We start from the raw sequence: 22042 nt of genomic DNA, 5'->3' as shown, positions 1-22042 counted from the left end.
TGGGGAGCTCGGTGCCCCGCAGGCACCACGTGGAAGCAAGGATTTAGTCCATGCAGAGCCGTTGCAGTAGCTCCCTGCACGTATTAACGATGGCGATAATTATCATTAAAATTCTTTTTCTCGTGGCCTAAAAAGTCACTTAATTAACCACTCCCGCATTAGAGACTAGGCTGGCAGGTAGCAAGTCCCTTGCCACCCCCATCTTAGAGGCATGCTCATGCTCACATCTGCTTTTTGAAATACATTCTATATCCAGAAGGACACACATAGCAGTGGCCTCAAGATGAGGCTTTCCATTGTCAGGGTCAAGAGATAGCCAGGTATTCTCACGCTTTGAGAATTCAGAGGAGGGAGAGATTGCTGAGCGCGAGGGTGGCCTGGGGGAAGTCGCACAGAAGAAGAACTTGGGTGGACTTTGACGGGAGGAAATAGTTGGAGGAAAAGGAAGAGGGTAGGCGCCTCTCCTGGGGGGTGGGGAAGGGATGGCAGGTGGGTTCAGGGGCCTGGTTGCCCAAAGGAGCTGGTTATGGGAGAGGAGCTCATCCAAGCATCCCAGCATGCCCAGCGCAGGGTCCGGAACTCAAGAAAAATCTGTACTGAGTGAGTGAGCCAGTGACTATGTGAGTGAGGCCGATAATGGATGGATGATGGATGGACAGACAGATCCATCTTCCTGAGTGAAGAGAGGCATTTGCGTAGAGGGGTAGTGAGCAATGAAGTTGAGAGGGCATTAAATCCAGCCTAAGCAAGAGATGCGATTTAGCGGGCAGCCAACCCCAGTGCTGGGGATGGGGGGCGGGGCAGGCATCCCACAGGCAACGAGGAAGCAGCAAAGGTTTTTGAACAGAGTGTTACAGAAGATATTTTTTTCGGTTGGGGGGGATGTCATTGAGTCATTTGTCTTCGTATCCTCAGTGCTGGAAATGGCACAAAGGTCTCAGTGGGCTCTCAGCAAACGCCTGAGCATGGAGGCCTCCTAAAGAGGAACTTCCCGTGGCAGAGGTCAGGTGGCTATGTCTTCACCCCCCGGACGGGCTCAGTGCTTGCACACAGCAGCCTCCCTGGATAGTAGTGAACAGGACGGAGCTGGAGTGCGTGGCTGGGTGAGGTGGAGCGGGGACAGCGGTGTCTGGGACCGGGGGCCCAGCAGCGGGGAAAGGGGTGAGTCATGAACCAGAGCATCCCTCTGCTGCCCTGAACCAGGCCCCCTCCTGGGCATGGGTCCACCTGGCAGGTTGCCACCAGAATATCATAGATGAATTGAATTAGGGGATCCTATCCAGCAACCAAGACTGCAAAGAGAGAATTCTGGAACCTAAAGCAGAGACAGACTTGTTTTTGTTTTTTTGTTTAACTGCTCTTCATCCAAGTTAGTATTCGTATTCTATTTAACGTTTCCGACACTGAAATCACCTTCTCGATCCCTGAAAGCATAAGTTTTACTCTAATTCGTAGCCCTTCAGCTCTGGCAAAACTTCAGTCGAAGGGATGATAATGCAACTTTCGTCTCAAAATGCGAAATGCTGGCCTTCGGGTGTAAGAGAACACTTCTTCTTCCTGCTCCCCTCCCTCCACAACCCCCTTCTTCCTCCTCCTGCTTCAGAACCCGCAGCTACTGGATTTTACTTGGTGAAAGCCCAGGGGATCTGGATGAGGAAAGGGAGGGTACAGTTTTAGCCCTTGCTAATGTCCCTCAAAGATCAGCCGAGGGGTCGTTCTCGCCTCGAAGGACCTTAAAACCAGGTCCAGGTACGAATCCTCGCCCAGGTGAGGTGCGCGCGACAGGTCAGGCTTGAAGGTGGGAGGCCGGCTCTCCGAGTGCCTTCCTTCTATTACGGAGAGGTGTGTTTGTGCGCACAAAATACTTCCCTCCTTTAAACCTCGGTCCCCTCGGCCGCGAAGCGCCTGCCTCACAGACTTGTCGCAGGAGGTACACAAAAGATGCCGTGGGAGGGATCGGCGCAGTGCCGGGGGCAGGAAAGATGTTCTCCTGGCTTCCGTCATGTCTCCCCAGCCACTACTACTCAGCCCATCAGCACTGCCCGCAGGACAGCAGCACGCCCACACTCCACTGACGCACGCCGCATCCCCGCTCTCCTTAAAACTTCGAAGACAATGCCCAGTGTAGAAAAGTGGGCTTGTTCTTCATAAACCATGGCTGATTGCGGGAAGCCACGCTTGCGGGGACAACGGGCAGCCTGGTTTCTCTGTGGCACCGAGAGCCGAGCAGGGGCGCGGTGTCACGTGGGGATGCTTCCTCCCTGCTGGGGGACACCTTCTGAGCTCTCCTGACCCCTCCGCCTTTCTCTGCTTCCATCTTTCCACCTTTAAATTATATAACTTTTAAAGGGAGGTGGAAGAGAATAAAAAATTTATAGAGTACTTTTCGAGAGCCAGGTCATTCATGCACCTTTTCTTATGTGGCCCCCACACAACCCTATAAATACGAGGATCCCCGCTTACAGATGGAGAGACTGAGGCACGGAGTGGGAGGTCGTTTGTTCAAGGTCTTGGGACTGAAAGTCGCCGCTCCGGGATGATACAGCTTGAACTATTTCCCCACGCAGTCCTACCGACAACTGGAAAGCACGGCAACCAAGCCTAACGCAGCCCCTCATGTCCCATCCTGCTCCTGAGTGGCTGGTGGACGGCGACTCGTAATCAAGATCCTTGCGAGGGTGGCCAGGACAGTGAGAGGGCCTGGGAGAGCCGGGCTTCTCCCACAGCAGGAGTGCCGACTAGAGAGCATCTCACACTGCGGTGCCAGAAGACACGTCGTCGTGTCCCTGTTATGCCTGCAGCCTGGAAAAGCCACACGGGAGACAAACCAGAATCCATGCTCTGTCGCTTTGATAGGCGTTTACAACTCTACCACATTGTGCTTGATATAAAGCGTTGGCTTGTACAATCCCATTTAAATACCCACAACCACCCTGTGAAGTCAGAAGAGCCGGTATTATTCACCAAGAAACTACGTGACTTATTTGATCGTCCTTTCTGCATTTCGGACTTCGACCCAGAAGGAATTCGGGGCGTACGCAGATAAGCGTGTCGACGAAGTCCGGGAACCTGCTACTACCAGGTGTAAACTACGTGACTTATTTGATCATCCTTTCTGCATTTCGGACTTCAACCCAGAAAGAATTCGGGGCGTACGCAGATAAGCGTGTCAACGAAGTCTAGGAACCTGACTACCAGGCAAAGAGGCTGAGAACCCAGATGTCCTGATTCCACGATGCTGCGGCTTTCTCGTGACTCCGTGCCGCCTCCGCCGATGGCAGAGGCCGTGTGACATTCCTGGGCTTGCTGTCCCCCCTCACCACCTCCCCACTGCCTCCCACTCCACCAGGTTCTTTGAATGGTCCAACTTTATTGATTCCCAGAGTCTCCTTTCACTTCAAGGTGAGGGAACAATGGGAGGGTTTTATTGGCTTTTTATACTAACCTTTTCCCAATAAATTCCTATTAACATTTTAATTAGAAAGAAATTTAAGTACATTTAAAAGACCAATTCCAAACTGAAACATAACTAACTCTAGTCAAGAGGAAAGCAGTCCTTCTCACGTATACCATAAGCCGGTCAGAGGACAAGTGGCAGAGCTGAGACCTTTTAAGAAGACTTTTCAGGAGGAACGAGAGGTGGGACAGAAGGAGGACCCCCGAGGAAGGAGGGAGGTGGCCCTGACTGAGACAAGCGAGCCTGATGTTCCTCGCAGGCCGGCCAGAGGGACACTCCTCTTCACGCCCCAGAAAAAGTCTGGGAAATATTATTCTCCCTCCATCTGTGTTCCCCTAGCTTATTGAAAGGTGAAGCAGAGCGACTTTTGCAGTTTTTAAAGCAAAAAGAGCAACAGAAAAATCCATGGTAGAAAATGCAGGTGAGCAAAGCAAAGATTAAAATTATACGTAAACCTCCCAATCGAGGAGGAGGACTGTCGAATAATGTGAGCCTCCTGGCGTGTCTCGTGTGTGTGCGTGTGTGTGTTTATATGTAAGAAATAAGTGAGATCACATCGGTTTTGACCCTGTCTTTTTCACCTAACCGTCGCTGTGAATAACATTCTGTGCTGACACCTACAAATTTCCGAGACTATTTCAAACGCCAGAAGGTATGCTTTTTTTTCAAGACATAATAAAAATGTATTGAATGAGCCATTTACATAACATATATTAGTTTTCCACAAAGTGGTGTCTCGTTTTCAATGATTTGCATTTTCCTAATGTCTGATAATGCTGAGCATCTTGTCGTGGGCTTTAAACAGATACTATGTGAAAATCTTTATCAAAGGAAGATATTATTGTTTTATATATGTATGATGAACATTCACATTATATTTTAAGCTACGTTTCTCGGCCTCTATAGCTAACTTTTAAAAAAAAATGGTGTTACGGAGATATAACTCACATATCATACGGTTCACTCATTTACATAAAGCACGCAGTTCAATGGCTTTTAGTCATAGTCACAGGCAACCATCACCACAATCTAATTTTAGAACATTTAATCACCCCACGAAGAAACCAAGCACCCGTCAGCAGTCCCTCCCTATTCCCCACCCTCACTGCCACCCCAGGCAACCGCTAATGTACTTTCTGTCTCTAGAGTTGCCTGTTCTGAACATTTTATATAAACGGAATCACACAATACGTGGCCTTGTGTGTCCGGCGTCTCTCACTTCACCCGTGTTATAACATGCACTGGGGCTCCATTTCTGTTTATTGTTGGAGAATATTCCATTGTCTGGAGATACAATATTCTGTTTATTCATCGGCTGATGGACATTTGGGCTGTTTCCATTTTTGGTGATTATAGAGTGTTGCTCTGAACACTCGTGTTCAATTTTTCGTGTGTGGATGTGTGTTTGAATTTCTCTTGGCTGCATACCCAGGAGTGGGGTTGCCGGGTCCCATGGGAACGCTATGCTTAACCTTTTGAGAAGACGCCAAAATGTTTTCTAAAGCAGAAGCATCATTGGACACTCTCACAGGCAATGTATGAACGCTCCAAGCTCTCCACGTCCTCGCTAACGCTTATTATGGCCTTTTTAAAAAATCAGCATTATAGCAATCCTAGTGGGTAAAGAACTGGTATTTCACTGTGATTCCGATTTGCATTTTCCTAATGTCTAACGATGTTCAGCATCTTTTCATGGGCTTACGGGCCATTCATATATCTTCTTTGGAGAAATAGCTATTCAGATCCTTTCTCCATTTGTAAATTATGTCGTCTTTTTGTTATTGAGTTCTAAGTGTTCTTTATATATTCTGGATACAAGTCCCTTATCAGAGATGTGATTTGTAAACATTTTCTCGCATCCTGTGGGTTCTCTTTTCACTTTCTTGACAGTATCTTTTGCAGCATAAAAGTTTTGAATTTCGTTGAGGTCCAAGGCATCTACTTTTTCTTTGCTGCTTGTGCATTTTGGAGTCAAACCGTTGCTTGACCCAAGAGGCAGGAGGCCCACCTTGCATTCTAAATAGAAGTATTTTTAAAACCTTTTTTTTCCATGTGCTGCCTAACTGCCCTATAGGAAGGTTGTACCTTGGTGAACTTTTATTTGCAAACTTAAATCACCCACTGACTGTGCCTGCACGTGGAGAAAAGCGAAGGAAGGGACCAGCAGGCAGTGGGTGCCTGCTGTGCTCTAAACACGTTGCATAATGTTCTCAATGGTGCGCAAAAACAATCTCTGCACCGGGGAGGGATGACTGTGCCCCTTTTATTAAAGAGTGACAGAGGTTCAGAGAGGGTACCTGACTTGCCCCAGGTCACTCACTGCTTGGGAGTGGGTTCAGGCTGTTTGTCTGCAAAGCCACTGCACCACCAGCCTCCACTTGCTGAAAGAGACAGGAATGGAGGCCACCACCTGCCCTCAAGCCCCCTTCTCCGGTCACTTGGCAACATTGCTCTCCATGAGGCTGAGCTATATGCTGCACCCTTTTAACTCAGGCATTCATTGTGGGGACCTCCCCAGCACAGTTTGAAAAACGGAGAGGGACAGGGCCTTGGCTCTGCCCCTTGAGGACGGAGCTTGCTCTCCTGCTATGTTTTCCCTCCAGGTCCCTGCAGACTTGACAAAATGCCTTTTTTCCATCTGTCGCAAACATTAACATCTAAGTGCCTCAGTCACCTTCTGGCTGTCAGAAGCCATTTAAATGCTTGGCACTTGAAAAGTACTGATTGCCCAGGCAAAGGTATCACCCTGTACACACACTGGGTATACGTTGCCTTTTTAAAATAACTTTATAATTATAACTCATAAAAGTGCCTAGGGGTTTCCTTCCTATCATTTGCTTCTGTAGCTTTGTCTCAGAGACCAGCTGGAACTGTGTAGAGAGAGGTTAAGTCTTGGCCTTTGAGGATGACAGTCTGGGGTTCAACTGCGGCTTTGCCACCTCCTCGTTCTTTGACTGTGAAAAATTAATTACCTTTTTAAGCCTCAGTCCCCTCAGCATGAAGTGCTGGCCTCACAGACTCATTGCAAGGAATCCATGGAACGTGCCGTGGGAGGGAACAGCCTCGTGCAGAGCAAATGTGCTCTTGGCTTCCCTTACATCTGCTGCTCCGAGCTCTATTGGTGCTGCCCACAGGACAGCCACATGCCGGCACTTCACTCACGAATTCTGCATTGTCGTTCCTTTACGAACTCCAAAGACGACTTCCAGTGTAGCAAAGTGGTAAGAAGTTGGGCTTGGAAATCAGAAAGCCTGGCGTTCGAATGTCTGCGCTGTCCCTCATCAGCGGCCTTGTCATTTTGGACAAATCAATTCACTTCGATAATTCCGTTTCACAAAGGCAGGATTTTCTCCGTCCTCCTTAGGTCTGTGGCGTGGATTGGTGAAGGTCGGTGTGCGCACACACCTGGCGGCAGTCCTGGGGGTTAGCCGCCCTGGTCCAGGGCTGTTTCCCTGTGTCAGTTTCATGGTGGCGAAGCGGAAGCCGAGAGAGGCAAGGGGCTGGCCGGCGTCCCCAGGCCGGGAGGAAGCCAGCCCGGACCGAAGACTTGTCACTCCGACTCTGCGCCATGGGATGGGCTCAGCCACTTGTTTTCCTGCAGGTTTGGGCGCCTACAGTTGGTCATGACGTATGAAAGGTTACCCCAAGAAACATGAGTGTTGAGAGACAGTCGAAATGAGCAGACTTCTAGACGCGAGAAAGCCATGTCCCAATTATTGTTTTCTTCCAGTCACCTACGGACTGCCTCTTTCTCCATTCCTGCCTTCTTCTCTTTTCTTCCTCCCTCCCTCCTTCCTTCATTGACCAGCCTCTGACCAGTAGAAAGGACTTGCCATGCCCGCCCCAGGGAAGGGCAGTGTGGGCCAAGGGGGTCAGGTGGCCTCTCCGGACAGCACACGAGGAGGTGTGGCCTGGGTCTCATGGACACGGCTGGTGGTGGCTCCATGCACACGGAGCAGGAGCACAGCGGAGATGAGAGACGGTGCCTGGCACTGGCTCAATGTCCCTGGAGGGGACAGGGTGCCGAGGCAGGACTGCAAAGCAGGGCGCTGGCTCAGAGGGGCCTCCCGTGTGCCACGTTAAAAGGGATAAGTGAGGGAGCTGCTGCCCGGGGGAGTTCAGTTAGGGGGTGCTGGGCTTGCATCCTCGTCCGGCCACAGCAGTGGGGAGACTGGGCTGCAGAGAGGGGCCCGCCCCTGGAAAGGAGCTGTTCAGGGCTCCCACGTAATATCCGAACCACACTTCTTGGGTTCCTGAGGGCAAACTATCTCCTCAACAGCCAGACCGGTCCTGCTGTTTGTCCGTGTGTTCGGGCCTGGGCTTCACACCCAACCCCACGCCCCACCCCTATTTGCCTCGTGTATTCAGAATGGCTCAGTATTTTCCACTGTGGTGCCCACTTCCTGATCTCGTATTAGCTCCAGCTGCTGTGAGGTCTGAGCCCAGCCCCACCCTGCGAGGAGGATGGGCCTGGCCTCCCGGGGCCCGAAATTCAAGCAGAACCTTCTCCCCAAACCCTCTGCGTGGATACTCCCAGGGACTCTTGCCACGGCGCTGGTGCCTCTCTGTGAACTGAATGGGCACATGCTGAAGCCCTGCCCGGCTCAGCCCCTGGAGTCCTTTTCACACCGTCCCCACCAATGTCCCCTTCAAATCGGTTAGGTTAACACAAATATCAATTATTATATTCGTAGGAAAAATGGACAGAACATTGGCTTCGGGACGAATCTTATTGAATCCTGTGCTGACAACTTGGCGATGGCTTTGTGCTCGGGGCTTTGGCTTCTCCATCTGCAAAGTGGGTTATAACCATGTCTCAAGGAGCGGCATCGAGGGCCCATGACCCAGGTTCAAGTCCAGCATCGCCTCTTAGGGACTGTGTGTCCTTAGAAAAGCTGCTTAAGTTCTCTGTGCCTCGGTTTTCTCCGTATAAAAGGATCAGAACGTTCACCTCCTTAGCTTGTTGAGATGAATCGATAACATGTATAGTGCGTACATGCACTGGGTTTCCAACAAGTAGAAGTCATTAAAATCATAATTGATATTTCATAAAGTTCTTACAAAAGCGAAATGAAATAACAGATTTGAAAACTATAACCTGTAAAGCACTAGACGGAGATCAGTTCTTATTATTTATAAAGTCACAGCCCCTCGAACTAAAATGAAAAAATAGCGTAAGATTTTCCCTTAGGTAAGGATGGATTTGGGAGTTAAAATTTTGCTTTGGCCGAGACTATTTTAAGCCACTGAGCTTGTCTATCCTCCCCCGTCCCCCTGCCCGTGCTGCTGGGTATAATTAGTTTTGGCTCAGTGGGTAATGGAATAAACACTGGCTGACAATTTCACACCCATCCAGATGCTCATGAGTGGATGACAGCATTTTAAATTCCATCGATGCCAGTTTTGAGCTTGGTCTTCTTTAGATGACGACAACAGAATCTTGTCACGAGTGAAAAAGCGTATCTCCCAGAAATATGAAGGCATCACAGAGTGAGAGTTAGAGGGGATTTTCACAAAAGCCGTGCTAATTCTGTTATAGATCTTAACCTCATCTTGTGGTGGTAAAGCACATTTAGAGGCGGTTGGGCAAGTTTTATCATTCTTGTTTTTTATGAGATGAAAATAGCAGGTCGGAGCTGTTAAGCGCGCTGGCTCAGGTCACGTGGGAGGCTTCCTGCAGAGGCCTTGTCACTAACCATCCAGCCAGTCGTTTTGGTCTCCCTGGTACGCAGCCTGCCCGCATGTTGAGAGCTAGTCTGTCGCCTGGATAGTTCCTGGCTTGTGTCTGAGCAGCTCTTTTGCCAGGTGCTGCAGGGAGGCAGAAGGTGATTAAGGCTTCGAGGAAGTTTGTAACGTACAAGCAGGAAGGTTTCTTTTCTTTTTTTCTTTCTTTTTTACCCGCTCTGCTGTCCCTCTCTCCCATTCAGCCTCCCTTCTTCCCGCCCTTCCTCTTAGTAAATATTCGATGATTCTTCTGTCCATGTCAATCATTGACAAAACAGCTGGGCCACCTACCTGCACAGAACGTACTGTTTTTAGAAGTCATATCAACATAGAGGTGGGAAAGGAAGGTGTTAATGAGAGACCCGTGTATGATTCTTCTTTCTCATGGGAAGACTGATCCGTCTTTGTTCCTCAGCAGAGTTCTAGGATCTCTGTGCCCTTCCCAGAAAACAGACTTATCTGCACCAAGGGAGGATGAGATGGCAGGGCGTGTATCACGGTCACCCTTATCCTCCCAGAGCTTGGCCTCATGCCTGGCCCGAGGTTAACATTCATTCAATATACTATTCATTAAAATTAGTGAATGTCTGAGTTAGATCTAGGAAATAAAGGAGGTCATAGATTAGCGCATCTGGAGGAAGCCAGCAAGGAGAGCAAAGCTGCCAGGTTGCAGACTGAAATTGGGCCCTGCCCAGAGACCTTCCCAAGTTCTGGGAAACCCACTGACCTTTCCATCAACCTTCACGAAACTGAGAAGCAGAGCAAGGCACCCCCAACCCCCCAGCACAGAGGATGCAGGGGGGTTGGATTGAGCAACTACAGAAGAGGATGCTCTAGTAAATCAACACGCTTGTGCAACGCACCCCAGCAGGGCCGTCTGCACAGTAGAAACAAAGCTTCTACTTTTTTCCCTCCCGAGAACACAGTCCATGCCAAGAGGCCTCCCAAAGACACGCAGAAAGATTCTAATGACATATACATTTAAGCCCACTCCAGCTAGAGACGTCAGCTCATCCACTTGATGGGCCACTTATCCAGCTTTAGAGAGGGTTCCACAAATAAGACCTCCCATCTCGAGAGACGCGATGGAGTCTGCTCTCTCCTGGTTGATTTTCATGGTTAGTTCATCATTTACCCCAGAGGAAGAAGTCAACATTCACAATGCATGTGCTTTTGTTCAGAAGGTCAATACTCCACCTTCATCTGTTCATTTCTTCGATGGATAAGTACGGAGCATCTCCTTGGGGCAAGGCCCGGCGCTAGGCTCCACGGCCACATGTCGCCGTGTCCCTGCCTTTCCAAGCTCATGCTCTGCCTGAAAGGAAAGGGCGGCGTCCACAGCCAGTGGATGTGTGCCTCGCTCTGTGCTCATCAGTCTGCGCTTTCTCTACAGACCCTCACAGCCCGGGAAGGAAGGACGATTGCTACCTCCGCTTAGGCTCACAGAGAGGTTCAGCAGCTTTGCAAGGTCACACAGCTCCCAAATATCTTGAACTCCTCTCTTGCTCTTGACTCCAATACGCATGCGTCCCGTTCCCGTGGGGCAGGCGAAACTCCAAGGGGTGCTCTGAGGACGGAGCCACGCCCTTTGTTATGGGAGGTCTGGGAGCACGCATGGGTGAGGCGAGCTCTGAGCTGGGCCTTGCAGGAGGGAGGGCACCCCACACAGGTAGAGAACAGGCCGTGGTCAACTAAGTGGTCAAGTGGGGGCCTGTCTGAAATGCAGAGGGGCACAGGAAGTCGCTGTGGTGAGTGGGGCACGGAAGCCTGGAGTGGGGACGTCATCATGGGAGGGGGTGGGGAACAAACTGGGATGAGCATGGTTGCCGGGAAGAGGCACAGAGCTGTCGTGTGGGAAACAGGGGTCTGTGGTGGGGGCTTGAGCAGGATGGTGACGGGACCTAGTCTCGTCTGCTTATGCAAGGCTGGAGCGAAGCGCTGGGACGTGGGCGGACGCGGTAGGGGGGCAGCATAATAGTGACGGTGAGCTCACCTCCGCAGGCTATTGATCTAGAGCTGGGCGGTGTCACTCACCACCTGGGAGACCTAGAGCAGGTGCATTAAACTCAGGAGCCTTGGTTTCTTCAGGAGGAGTCTAGACACACAGAGTAATCAGTAAGAACAAATAGGCACCATAAGCAGCAGCCAAGTTTCTTTCCTGACTCTCCAGATACCGGTCCCTTTTCTTCTTCCTGCTCTTGAACACGCCAAGTGTTTTCAGCCCCCAACCTTCGCGCTTGCCGTTTGCTTTACCTGATCATCCTCCTGTTAATCTTCACTTTGGTGTCGCTTTGGGCTCATTTCCAAGCTCTCTTCCGAGGTGAGAGTTCTTCTTCCTGACTTCACTCCCTCAGCAGCCTTCTAAATTATTACATGTTTGTCTGTCTAACTCAGCGCCTAGAACAGCACCTAACAAAGCAGGTGGTCCACAAATATTTGTTGAATAAATGATCGGATGCATAAATGCGTCAGTACTTCTCCAGCCATAGAAGGGGCATAAACTTGGCTCTCGGAGAACTTCTAGCTTGCGTGAGATCTCGGGAGGTTTAACCCCTCCTGGCACCAAACAATCCCATCGATGGTTTCCTGGCACCAAGTACAATGCTTTGCATTCATCACATGCTTATTGAACTTCCCTCCTGAGTGAACTAACTTACGCTTGCATCTCTCCACTGAGAGGGAGTTTACTAGTCTTCGAGGTTGCCTTTTTTCGTCTTCTAACCTTTCCAGCATTTATGTAGAAAGAAGAAAAAAAATATTTTGAGTGAAACTAGGAATCTGGTAATACTGAACCAAGCTGTAAACTGTGGAGCTTAAGCATTGCATCCCTGCCACGTGAAGCTGAGTCACATTTACCTCCTAGAACCTGGAGCCCCTGAGACTTGCAGCTGGAGAAATGGGCTTCATCGCTGGGGTTAGGAGACCTGCCAAAACCCCAGCTGGGGAATGTAACATCTGGCTCCCGACGATATGTGTGCAAAGCTAGTCGTTCACATAGTGGAACATTTAACTCCAATAAGGTGACGACTGCAGCATGGGACTTAATTGAGCAATACTCAACCCACATAGGCATCTTGCTGATCTGCCTGTGGCCATTAGCTGGGCCCTAATAGCTAGTTAATTCACAAAGCCCTCCGGAAATCAAGCGCGTTCTACCCAGATGGACCTGGGTGTCTTCGTGAGCTCTAAGGCCTGGCCTCCCGACACGTGGTCACCGGGCCAGGGCTGACTCTGTACTTATGCTTGAGGTAGTTGGCAGGGGGGACCCCTAGCCACGTGAGGGCTCCAACCTCCACCCATCCACTGGAAGCCAACTTAACTCTGTTTCCTGGCAGTTACACCAAGGGTGACAAAGGAAGGCAATGAAACATCGAGGCCAGGGGACATTAGCAGCCGTGTCCTCTAGGTCACCTGGTTACCCAATAGAAGTGGGTGGTGCGGATCCTGCAACCCTGGAGCCCGAGGCTCCAAGTCCTGAGCTGCTGCTTCTGCAGCGACTTCTCCTACTGAACTGTGTCCTTTAACAAACAGCGCTCGATGGTCCCTGCTTATCAGCCATCTGCCTCCACCATCGAACCTGGAGCTTTCTTGGGGCCCGCAGTGTCTTTCCCTCAGCCCCCCAAAGCCTGTGTTAAGGCAGTAATTCCTTCCGCATGAGCCTCGCGCGCCCTGGCTTGTCCCAGGCTGGCTCTGTTTCCTCCTACAGGTCTCAGCTAATGGCACCTCCATGGAGAGCCCATCTCTCCCGCCACTGACTGTTTGTGAGAAGTAACGTCTTTGGTCTCTGTCGCCCTGACCATTTTATTTCCATAACTGACAGCTGCCATGTTTACGTCTTCACTTCATGGCTCCCCCGGAGAAAGCACACTCAATCAGGGCAGGGTTTTGCTGATTCTTGTGCACGGCCGGATTCCAGTCATGCAAGAAGCCCAGTGAGGTTTTACTGAATAAATGATTGAGTGAGGGAATGAATTCAGAGTCTCACTCATAGTAGGTTCGCAATAAATGTTTTTTTGAAAAGTTGCCACGGAGCTCATGCCGTTTGACTATTGGTCCTCACCCCTTTTTCTAAAACTCCACTCCTGTGTATTTCTGCCAGGCTGTTCTTCCCCGTTCGGGCTCCACACTCAGTCTTTTGCAAGATTTCCTCTCTTCCTTCTCGGGGGGCCCTGCGCACAGCGGATATTTTTATAAGCTGTCTAAGGAAGCAACTATCTAGTACAGAGTTTGTTCTAAATTTAGAAGCAGGCCTGATGTTTTTAATGCATCTTCGATAACTACAGTGAGTGAGGTTTCTAAATGACTGTCCCCCGGTGGCTGTGTCGGCCCTGATGGGTCAGGCTGTATATCACCAGCCCTTGACACTGGCCTGGGCTCTGCTCTAAGACCAGCTGTGGAATTCTGGGCAAGTCACTGGACACTCTGCTCTGTCATCTCTCTGAAGAGGGAGGTGGCCAGAGGTCTGAGAAGCAGCCCCAGCAGGGTCATCTGGCACTCCCAGCTCAAGCAGGCAGTTCCCAGGCAGTCCTGCCTGAAGTTGATGTTCCAGCAGTTTCTACCTCTAATAAGCCCTTAGGCACCGGGAGCCTGGGTTTTCCTGCTTGAGACCCACATGCTATGAATAGGAAGCCACATATTATCATATTAGAAACTTTTAAAACCATCAAGAAGTTGAAATACTACAACACACATACGACCTTCGCCTAGATTCACCCAACAGTAACATCTTGCCACGTTTGTTTCCTGCCTCTCTCATTTTCTTTCTCTTCATTTGTATTTGCTTATATTTCTTTTCCTTTTGAACCGTGAACCGTGTGAAAGTTATAGACGCTCTACACTTGTCCTCCAAACACATCAGCATGCATCTCCCGAGAACGAGCACATTTCCCACCTAACGATGTCATTATCATATCCAAGGACACTGGCATCGGCGCAATATTATCTAATATGCTGTTTATAGATTTAAACACCACCCCGCCACCCCGATAACGTTCTTCCTACTCCCTTTCCCTTGCTCTAGGAGCCAATCGAGCATCCTTCATTGCATTCGGTTGTCATGTTTTCTTAGCCAAATTTAATCTATAACCTGTTTTTCATAACCTTTCTAGCTTCTTCTCATGGTAGCACAGCTAAGCGGCAGTGTGTCTTGCCCAGGAAAGTTGGTGGGTAGCTCCTTTCTGTAGAGGGGCTTTGATGCCCACTATTTAAAGCCCCTGCCAATGAATACCTTGTCTACAGTAGAGCCAGGGCCAGAAGCTCTGCTATGGGGTTTACGCAGCAGCGATATAAGGAAGCAGTAATAACTGGGAAACTAAGAAAAGAGAAGCTGGCAGCTCCGAGCTGCAGCCTCCTTGGACCCAGTGAGCTCCAGGGAGCACACTGGCGGTCCTCAGCCTCTTCTGCCTTTTAATTAGAGACAGAAGGCCCAGCCTCTGACGGTCTGGGCACGGCCTGGACATTTAGAATTCAGCTGCCCATATTCCCAAGGGCTTTGCAAAAAAAAAAAAAAAAAAAGCTTAATGACGCCGCCGTCTTCCCTGTCCTTACAGAGAGAAAGCCACACTGAGCGGTTGCTGAAAACAGGAACCTGCCCTGTGTGAGGCCTGCGCTTCCCCGTTTCTAGCAGAGGAAGTGTGAGGCTGGTTTAGCAACCGCTGCTCTTCTTGATAGCATGCGCTCGTCTACACCCGTGGGGAGCCTGGCTGCCCGCTCACTCTGCTGCAGCAGCAGCAGCTGATGGAGAGGCAGTGACAGCGCTCTTGACAGCCACCCCTCAGCTGCTCCCAGGGGAGACCATGTCCGGCCTTTGAAGGTATCTTGGGGGCCATGGTGGGGGCTGGGTGGGGAGAGACATCGGGACCCCTTGGACACACAGCCGGCAGCGGGGTGACTTTCTGGAGACAGAGATGCTGACTGTGTGAGACAGGCAGGGTCTGGTCTTGAGGCTCAACACCTAACCAGTGTACAGTGCGTCGCAGCTGCTCAGTGAAATGTCTGATGCATAATTATACGGTTAGAAGGGCTGGAGAGCTTGGGCGGGTGCCTTCCTGCCAGAGGAGACTCTGCAGCCACAGACCAGCGTGGCACAGAGCTGGCCTCTTGCGAAGGACGACCACTGCTTGCTGTCAGGCCTTCCAGCAGTGTGACCTTGGGCAAGTCAATTAAACCTCTCTAGGCCTTCCTTTCCTCCTCCGTAAAGTGAGAATATGAGGACCCAGTTCCCACAGGGATGGGGTAGATTATAGGAGCTAATGCATGCAAGGTGCCCAGGTCAGTTTCAGACACATGGGCGGTGCTCAGTAAGCACTATCGGCACAAAGTCGTGATGTCCGAAGGTGCGTGGAGCCCAGAGAGGCTGGCCGGTCACAGGACCGCTTCCAGAGGGTTGTGTGGATCAGCTTTGCAAAAATGCCAACAATAATCGATAATAATAAGTAATAAAAGTCAAAGTAGGTGGCGTGTGAATGAGGCAGAAGTAGAATTTGAAGAGTTTTTGGAGGACTAGCATTCTCTAAGGCGTGTGGCATTGCACATTGTTTTATGTCCCTGGGCGTCCAGAGACCCTGGCGTCAGGAAAACGAGAAGCATGTCCTCAGCTGGGGCTGTGCATGCTGGTGGGAAGGGATGGTGTCTGCCACACCGAGGGGCAGGGAGAGGACCTCGCACGAAAAACCATTCTCCTGCAATCCTCAGGACAATTCTGTAAGGTTACAGTTATTATTTGCTTTTGACAAACGAGAAAATGAGGCTCAGAGAGGTTAAGCGATTCGTCCAAGTCGCACAGCAGTGAGAGGCTCTAAGGGCTGAGGTTTGGTGGGGAGAGCCTCAGTGAAAGCAAGTGTGTGAAGGACGAAAGTGTGCATTTAAAGCAGTGCTCTTCATTTTAGGAGAAATACACCCCATATTCTGCGTATTGTCGTTCTGTGGTTTGCTATGAGACGCTGAGTCGCAAGTCTATAAGCTGGGCCGTGGTCCTTTTAAAACTGGGCAGGTACACCCAAATCAAAGGTCTGGCAATATCCTTTGCAATTGATATTCTCTGGTCAGGAGAATGCTTTTCAAGAGGGCTTAATAGGCTCTGACAAGGATGCTAATAATACTATTAAAACCTATAAAACAGAGAGACTGAGATCTATTTAGACTCCTGCATCTTAAACAGATCTAGAATCAGGGCAGTGAGACAGTTTCATGTGAACTAATCAGCTACACCTGAGTCAACATTCTGGGTCGGCCACCAATGAGCTGTGTAACTCTGAGCAAGTCACTTTGCCTCTCTGAGAGTTAGCTTCCTCTGCTTAAAAAAGGAGACCAGCTTCCTTGTGCGTTTGTAAGAAAGTTAAACTATAAACAATATGTAGGAGATGCTAAATACTATATCGGTGTTATGAACATCATTCCTAAACCAGGCAAGACACATCAAATACTTCTAGGTACTTCTAGGCAGTCGATAGTGATGGGCAGGGTTAAACACAGTGGCTCAAACTACATACATAGCTGATGAGCTGGCCCCTCCTTCTCAGTTTTTTGAAGTGCTTATTTCTGCTTGTTCCCCCATCTGACCTAGTAGATGAAGCAGATAGGGTAAGTTTGCATAGCACCAAGCTGAAATCATTTTCCTAATACAGAAAAAATTTCCCCACTCAGCGTTTCAAGAGCCGGCAATATATTTCCAAGGGGAGTGTGCCTCGTAAAGATGTAGAAATTATTCATTCTGGTAAATCTCAGTCAACTTCCTGCATTCATAGATGCTGCTGGTTTTTAATATCTCATTTTATATTCAGCCAGAATTTATGTCCCCCACCTATGAGAGAGTCTGGAGCTTAAAATTCTCATTACGGGTTTCCAGCATGTCAGACCAGATCATTTGGTTCTTGTCAGCAACCTGAGTAATACCTATTAGTATTTCTGTCCATCCATTCATTTTCGGGTTTCCAGCATGTCAGACCAGATCATTTGGTTCTGTCAGCAACCTGAGTAATACCTATTAGTATTTCAGTCCATCCATTCATTTTCCCATCCATCCGTCTGTCCGTCTGTCCGTCCGTCCGTCCATCCATCCATCCATCCATCCACTCCTTCCCTTAATAAATATGCATTGAGGCCATGCCACGTGACAGACTTCCTCCCCCCTCTCCTCCCCAAGAGTTCCGAAGGAATAAGTACATTGGGTCCAAACCACTTCCTCTCATCTGAGAACCGCCAAGGGAGGGAGCTTATTTCGTTACGGTAATTCTGACTCTAGCTACAGACAGAAACTGTGGGGCCTCAAAGGTTCAGTGGCTCACTTTTGTTGTCAAACAGCTTTGCAAAGTCACACTTCCCTCCTTGGCACCCTCCAGGCAGCTGGAACCATGGCTGGAGGACTTGGGGTGTATCCCAGTGGGGGAAGGGGGGGAGACTCAAAGAGCTTCAGAAGAAAGTGGGGATTGTCCTCGCTATGGCCCTTAGGGGGAGATGACAACTTCGAAGGGGTCCGGCTGCCCCCGACCGCACACACAGCACTGCCCGCCGGCATTGGGCCAGGCACGGCCAATACCTCTAGCCACTTACTATGCGCTGGGCACCTACCTGCCAGGCCATGATTTTTCACTGAGGAATATAATAGCATGGACTGTGTTCTCAGGAGGTCTACAGCCTGGGGGGTTAAATACTCGGAGAAACAAATACATCGTGATGAACTGTGGCGTGTGCCATAAAAGGAGCAGATAGACCCCAGAACAGAGAGCAGAGGGGACCCATTTAGTCAGTGAAATCTGTTAAATTTAATTGTCTCCTAACCCTGTGAGGTAGCCACGCTCCCTCACAATTTACAGATGTGCCATCTCCCCCGCCCCCACACCCTCCGAGTCAGCTTCTGTGCAGCCCTTCATCCGACTCCTGGGCCTAAGAGCTGCCCAGACCCCGGAGCCAGATGCCTGGATTCAAATCCTGCCTCCACCTCCGACCGGCTGGGTGACCCCAGATGACTTATGTAAATGTTCTGGCCTCTGCTTCCTGTTATTCAAAAGGCATGATGATAGTGATGTCTCTCTCCTACACACATCGGTTCTTCAGTTTTCCTTTTTATTTCCTTATAAAACGCCCACTGTCTTCTCGCGGGGAGTCAGGAAGCCAGATCAGACCTCTCAGCCTTCACAGCACCTAGCCACTCATCATACAATCGCACAAACGCTTGTCAGAGTCACACTCCACCTCGAGGGCCAGCAGGCGTTCTGAGGGGCGACGGATGGGACGGTGAGCTGGACGAAGAGTAGCCGGGCCGATCGCGCCCTTGGCGTCCGTGCGTTTTGACAAGTGACTCAGAGGGAGGCGCAAGGACCCCTCCCCAGCAGGAAGTTCAGAGTGTGCAAATGCTGTTATTAGGCAAAATATCGATGTCCATCTCGCTGCATAAGATTCTGAGCCACTCTGGTGATTCCCGTGTGTGAATAAAAAGCAAGATTAAGTCTTGCTGGGAAATGTGATGTAATAAAGAAATCTAACTTGACAATTCTCGGGTCCACATGTCCAAGAGGCCTTTAGTGACCCTACATGACTCCACAACCACCTCCTCCTTTTAATGAAAGCTGCATTTCTAAGGATCCACATTTGAAATGAAAAAAAAAAAAAGTAGAAAAAGCCTGCTTTGAATTCACTGTTTTCCCACTCTGCGTCCATCTGTGTAGTCTAATATCAAAATAGTTGTCTTTACGACTGCTTTTGTCATTGCCAGTGTTTATGACATCAACCGGCTAATAGGTGAAGTAAGGCATGCAGGACCCGGCCTGGGGCCAAACCCCATTTGCAACATGGTTTTTGGCAAAAAATGTGTTCGGAGTCCAACAGACTTGCAGACCGGGCGGCACCATGTCCCACCAGCCTTGTGTACTGAGGGGCCTCTGTGCATGAAAAACTGATCTAGAAAAGAAAGATATTAAAGCCAGACACCACTGCACAGAGACTCTCATCAGGTGTGTGTGTGGGGGGGGGCGGGGGCATAAAGGCTCTCCCCAGGGTCACGTTTACTGTCAGCACAGGGACAGGCCACATGCCCCTAACACGTTCATCCTATGACACTTGCTAACGCTCACTTGGGAAAAACCGAGGAAGGCAGACATGGCTATGTCTGTTTTCAAAAACAAACAAACAAACAAACAAACGAAAAACAATGGAAAGAAGTTTAGTGACTTAATAAGGGGTGAATCTGAAATTTGCCTCAGCACCAACTGGCCCCAAATCTAGCTTCTTCTTATGACACGCTAAAATGAACATAGAATGTTTTCTAGGATCCTTCCATCATTGCCTTAAGGGAACGCTGAGCCTTCCTGCTAGCCTGAGAGTGTATGAGATCACCCTCTGGGCCCCCGAAGGTAGAAAGGGTCAGAGCCCAGGCTCATGAGGACATGTGTCAGGCCTGATGGCCAAGCTGACAAAGAAATGGGCAAGGGCCCTCTTGTGATGGGCAGAGTCTGGACAGACTCACAGAGCGCTCGTCCAAACTTACTGAGTGACCTCGAGCAGGTTGCTTGCCCTCTCTGAGCCTTTTCTTTGTAACGTGAGGGCATCAAATTGCTGTTTCTCCATTGGTGCTCTATGATATCCTAGGACTGGGGTGTTATAGCTGGTGGCATAGAGAGGCAACAGTGCTGAGCCCCCAGCTCCCAGCCAGCAGCTTGCTTTTATCTAGTTTATGTATTGAGCTTCTGGAGAAATTTTCTTAAAACAGGCTTCGAATCAGCAGGTTTGAAATACCCTGGATGAGAGGGTCCCAGGTGTCATCCCTGCGGCCCCTAGATAGAGCCTCTGACTTTGAGTCAGGCGGTGCAGGCGGCGGGGTGGTGGTGTGACTTTGTGAGCTGGCCGCCTGGGATTGGGGACAGCGGGACAGGCCTGTGCAGCACCTGCCCCAGGAGGAGAGCAGGGAGCAATGTGGGTCACAGCACAGGTGCACCGTCGAGCGAGGTCAGGATGTGGTGGGGTGCCCCCCGGAAATCCTGCGAGATCCTTGGTAGGGAAACCAACCGCTGCTAAGCCCCTATTCGGGGGCTTATTGTCCCTGGTGCTGAGGGTCAGACCATAGGCAGCACTGGGCAAGTCCCAAGTCAGCGGGGGCAGGCACTGGCTACCAGTCATGGAGCAGAGATGTGCAAAGGGGTCACAAGCCATTGTCTGTGCCAAAATTTCCCCACATATTTGAGGACCTTGAGGCCCAAGAAGGGGAAGGGACTTGCTCAACTTGCAGGGCGAGTTAGCTGGCCACCCAACCCCCACCCCCAGCCCCACCCCAGGAATCTGGCTTCGGTAAAATTTTTTGCTATCCTATCTGACCAATCTTATCTCTGCTTTTGATATGATCTGTAATTTGATCTCAGAACAACTCCACGCGGCATGTATTTGTAGCTCAAATGTATGGAATTGAAAATCGAGGCTCAGAGAAGTGCAGTAACTTGTTAGAGGACACACAGCCAGTAGGTCAGGAGCTAGATTCTGGACCCGGGCTCGCCTGCTTTGAAAACCCCCTTTTCAAAGCTCCCTTATTCTTTTCGAATTCTGCTTCTGATGGCAGAACCAATTTGTGCGCGTGAGAGAAAATCTGGAGATTTTAGAGAGGTATAAAGAGCAAATTGATAAATTCACCTATAAAATCGCTACCCAGAGAGAGCCTTGGAGACACCTTGGAAATAATCTCCTTTAATATTTTTCTACTTACATGAGCATGCGTGTTAAAGTTTTATAAAATGGGAATAGTATCAGCGTGGCTAGTTTTTCTTTTCTTTTTTCCTGATCATAGTGTGAACAGTTCTTTAAAATAATGCTATGAAAGCCTAGAAAATATTCCGCATAATTCACTCCTGCCCTTTGGACCACCCCCGGCCACCTAGAAGCCATGACAGCTGACGCCCGAGCCAGACTCAGCTGGCCTCTCTCTCCTGTCCCTTCTGCTCCCCTCAGCCAGTCCCCAGACCTGGGCTTCTAAACGTTGCCATTGGACATCAAGAGACCCCTGGGGACCTCTGCGTTTCTTGTACTAAAGTTCCTCCCAAAAGTTTGTAGTCCCTGAAGTTTGCTTTGCTGACTTTTAAAAACCACTTTTCCGATGCATTCTTAGACGAGAACGGAAGATGCGTCAGCATCTCAGGGAGATCGAGGGCACAGGTTTTGAAGTCAGACAGACCTGGCTTGAACCCCAGCCTTATCTCTTACTAGTCATGTAACTTTGGACAAGTCACTTAATTTATGTCACCTATAAAGTGGAGCTGTGAGCAGCCCAGGGTATGACAACTGTAAAATGCTTAGCCCGGGGCCTGGCATAGAATAAGAGCTGACCAACCAGGATGGGGGTGGTGATTCTGGTTATTACTGCTGCTGTTGGGGTTTGGACACGGTGGAGGGCGAGGCTCCCCACTCATGGTATCGCGCTCACACATGTTAGAAGCAGGTCACGTGAATGGGCTTAGAGCTATCATACCCTGTGGAAGAAATCCTAAGGCCAACACAAAGATTGCGTCCCTAAGTAGGTTTGTGGATTCCCACTGTTGCTCAGGTTTTCCAACTTTTCCTGATTTTGCTACAGAGTCCAGACCAAAGGCTCCCCGACTCTCTCCCCCTTTGCGTACCGTGAAGGCTTCAGGCTACAACAGCGAGGCCTGGCTTTTAGAAGCACAGAGAGGATCAGGTGCACAGAGCTACTCAGGACTGGAAGGTTCTGAGAAGCCCCGAGAAGCCTGTCCCTTGTGTTGTCGAGATAACGCAGCGCCTGACCTGGTCAAACAGAAACCTCGCTGGGACAGGCACATCCCACATTCCTGAGGGCGACTCCCTGCGGGCGTGTGACCTTCCCATGCCACGCATCCCCTCAGATGGCGGCCAGAGCTCCTTGGT

At 49.9% G+C, this 22042-nt stretch overlaps 2 protein-coding genes across 2 annotated transcripts in view; one reads left to right on the top strand and one right to left on the bottom strand.

Annotated features, from left to right (window-relative positions):
• Positions 1-22042, bottom strand: part of TG (thyroglobulin) — a 216739-nt gene that overhangs the window by 38931 nt on the left and 155766 nt on the right. The gene's annotated exons all lie outside the window — the stretch shown is intronic.
• SLA (Src like adaptor) overlaps positions 14850-22042 on the top strand; it is a 32123-nt gene continuing 24930 nt past the window's right edge. The window contains exon 1 of the mRNA XM_006912928.3: positions 14850-14993. The gene's annotated coding sequence lies outside the window, so the exon portion shown is untranslated. The remainder of the gene's footprint in view (positions 14994-22042) is intronic.

The sequence above is a fragment of the Pteropus alecto genome, unplaced genomic scaffold (genome assembly GCF_000325575.1).
Source record: "Pteropus alecto unplaced genomic scaffold, ASM32557v1 scaffold105, whole genome shotgun sequence".
Lineage (NCBI taxonomy): Eukaryota > Metazoa > Chordata > Mammalia > Chiroptera > Pteropodidae > Pteropus > Pteropus alecto.
Note: the sequence above shows the minus strand (reverse complement) of the source record. Positions and strands in the feature narration are given on the sequence as shown.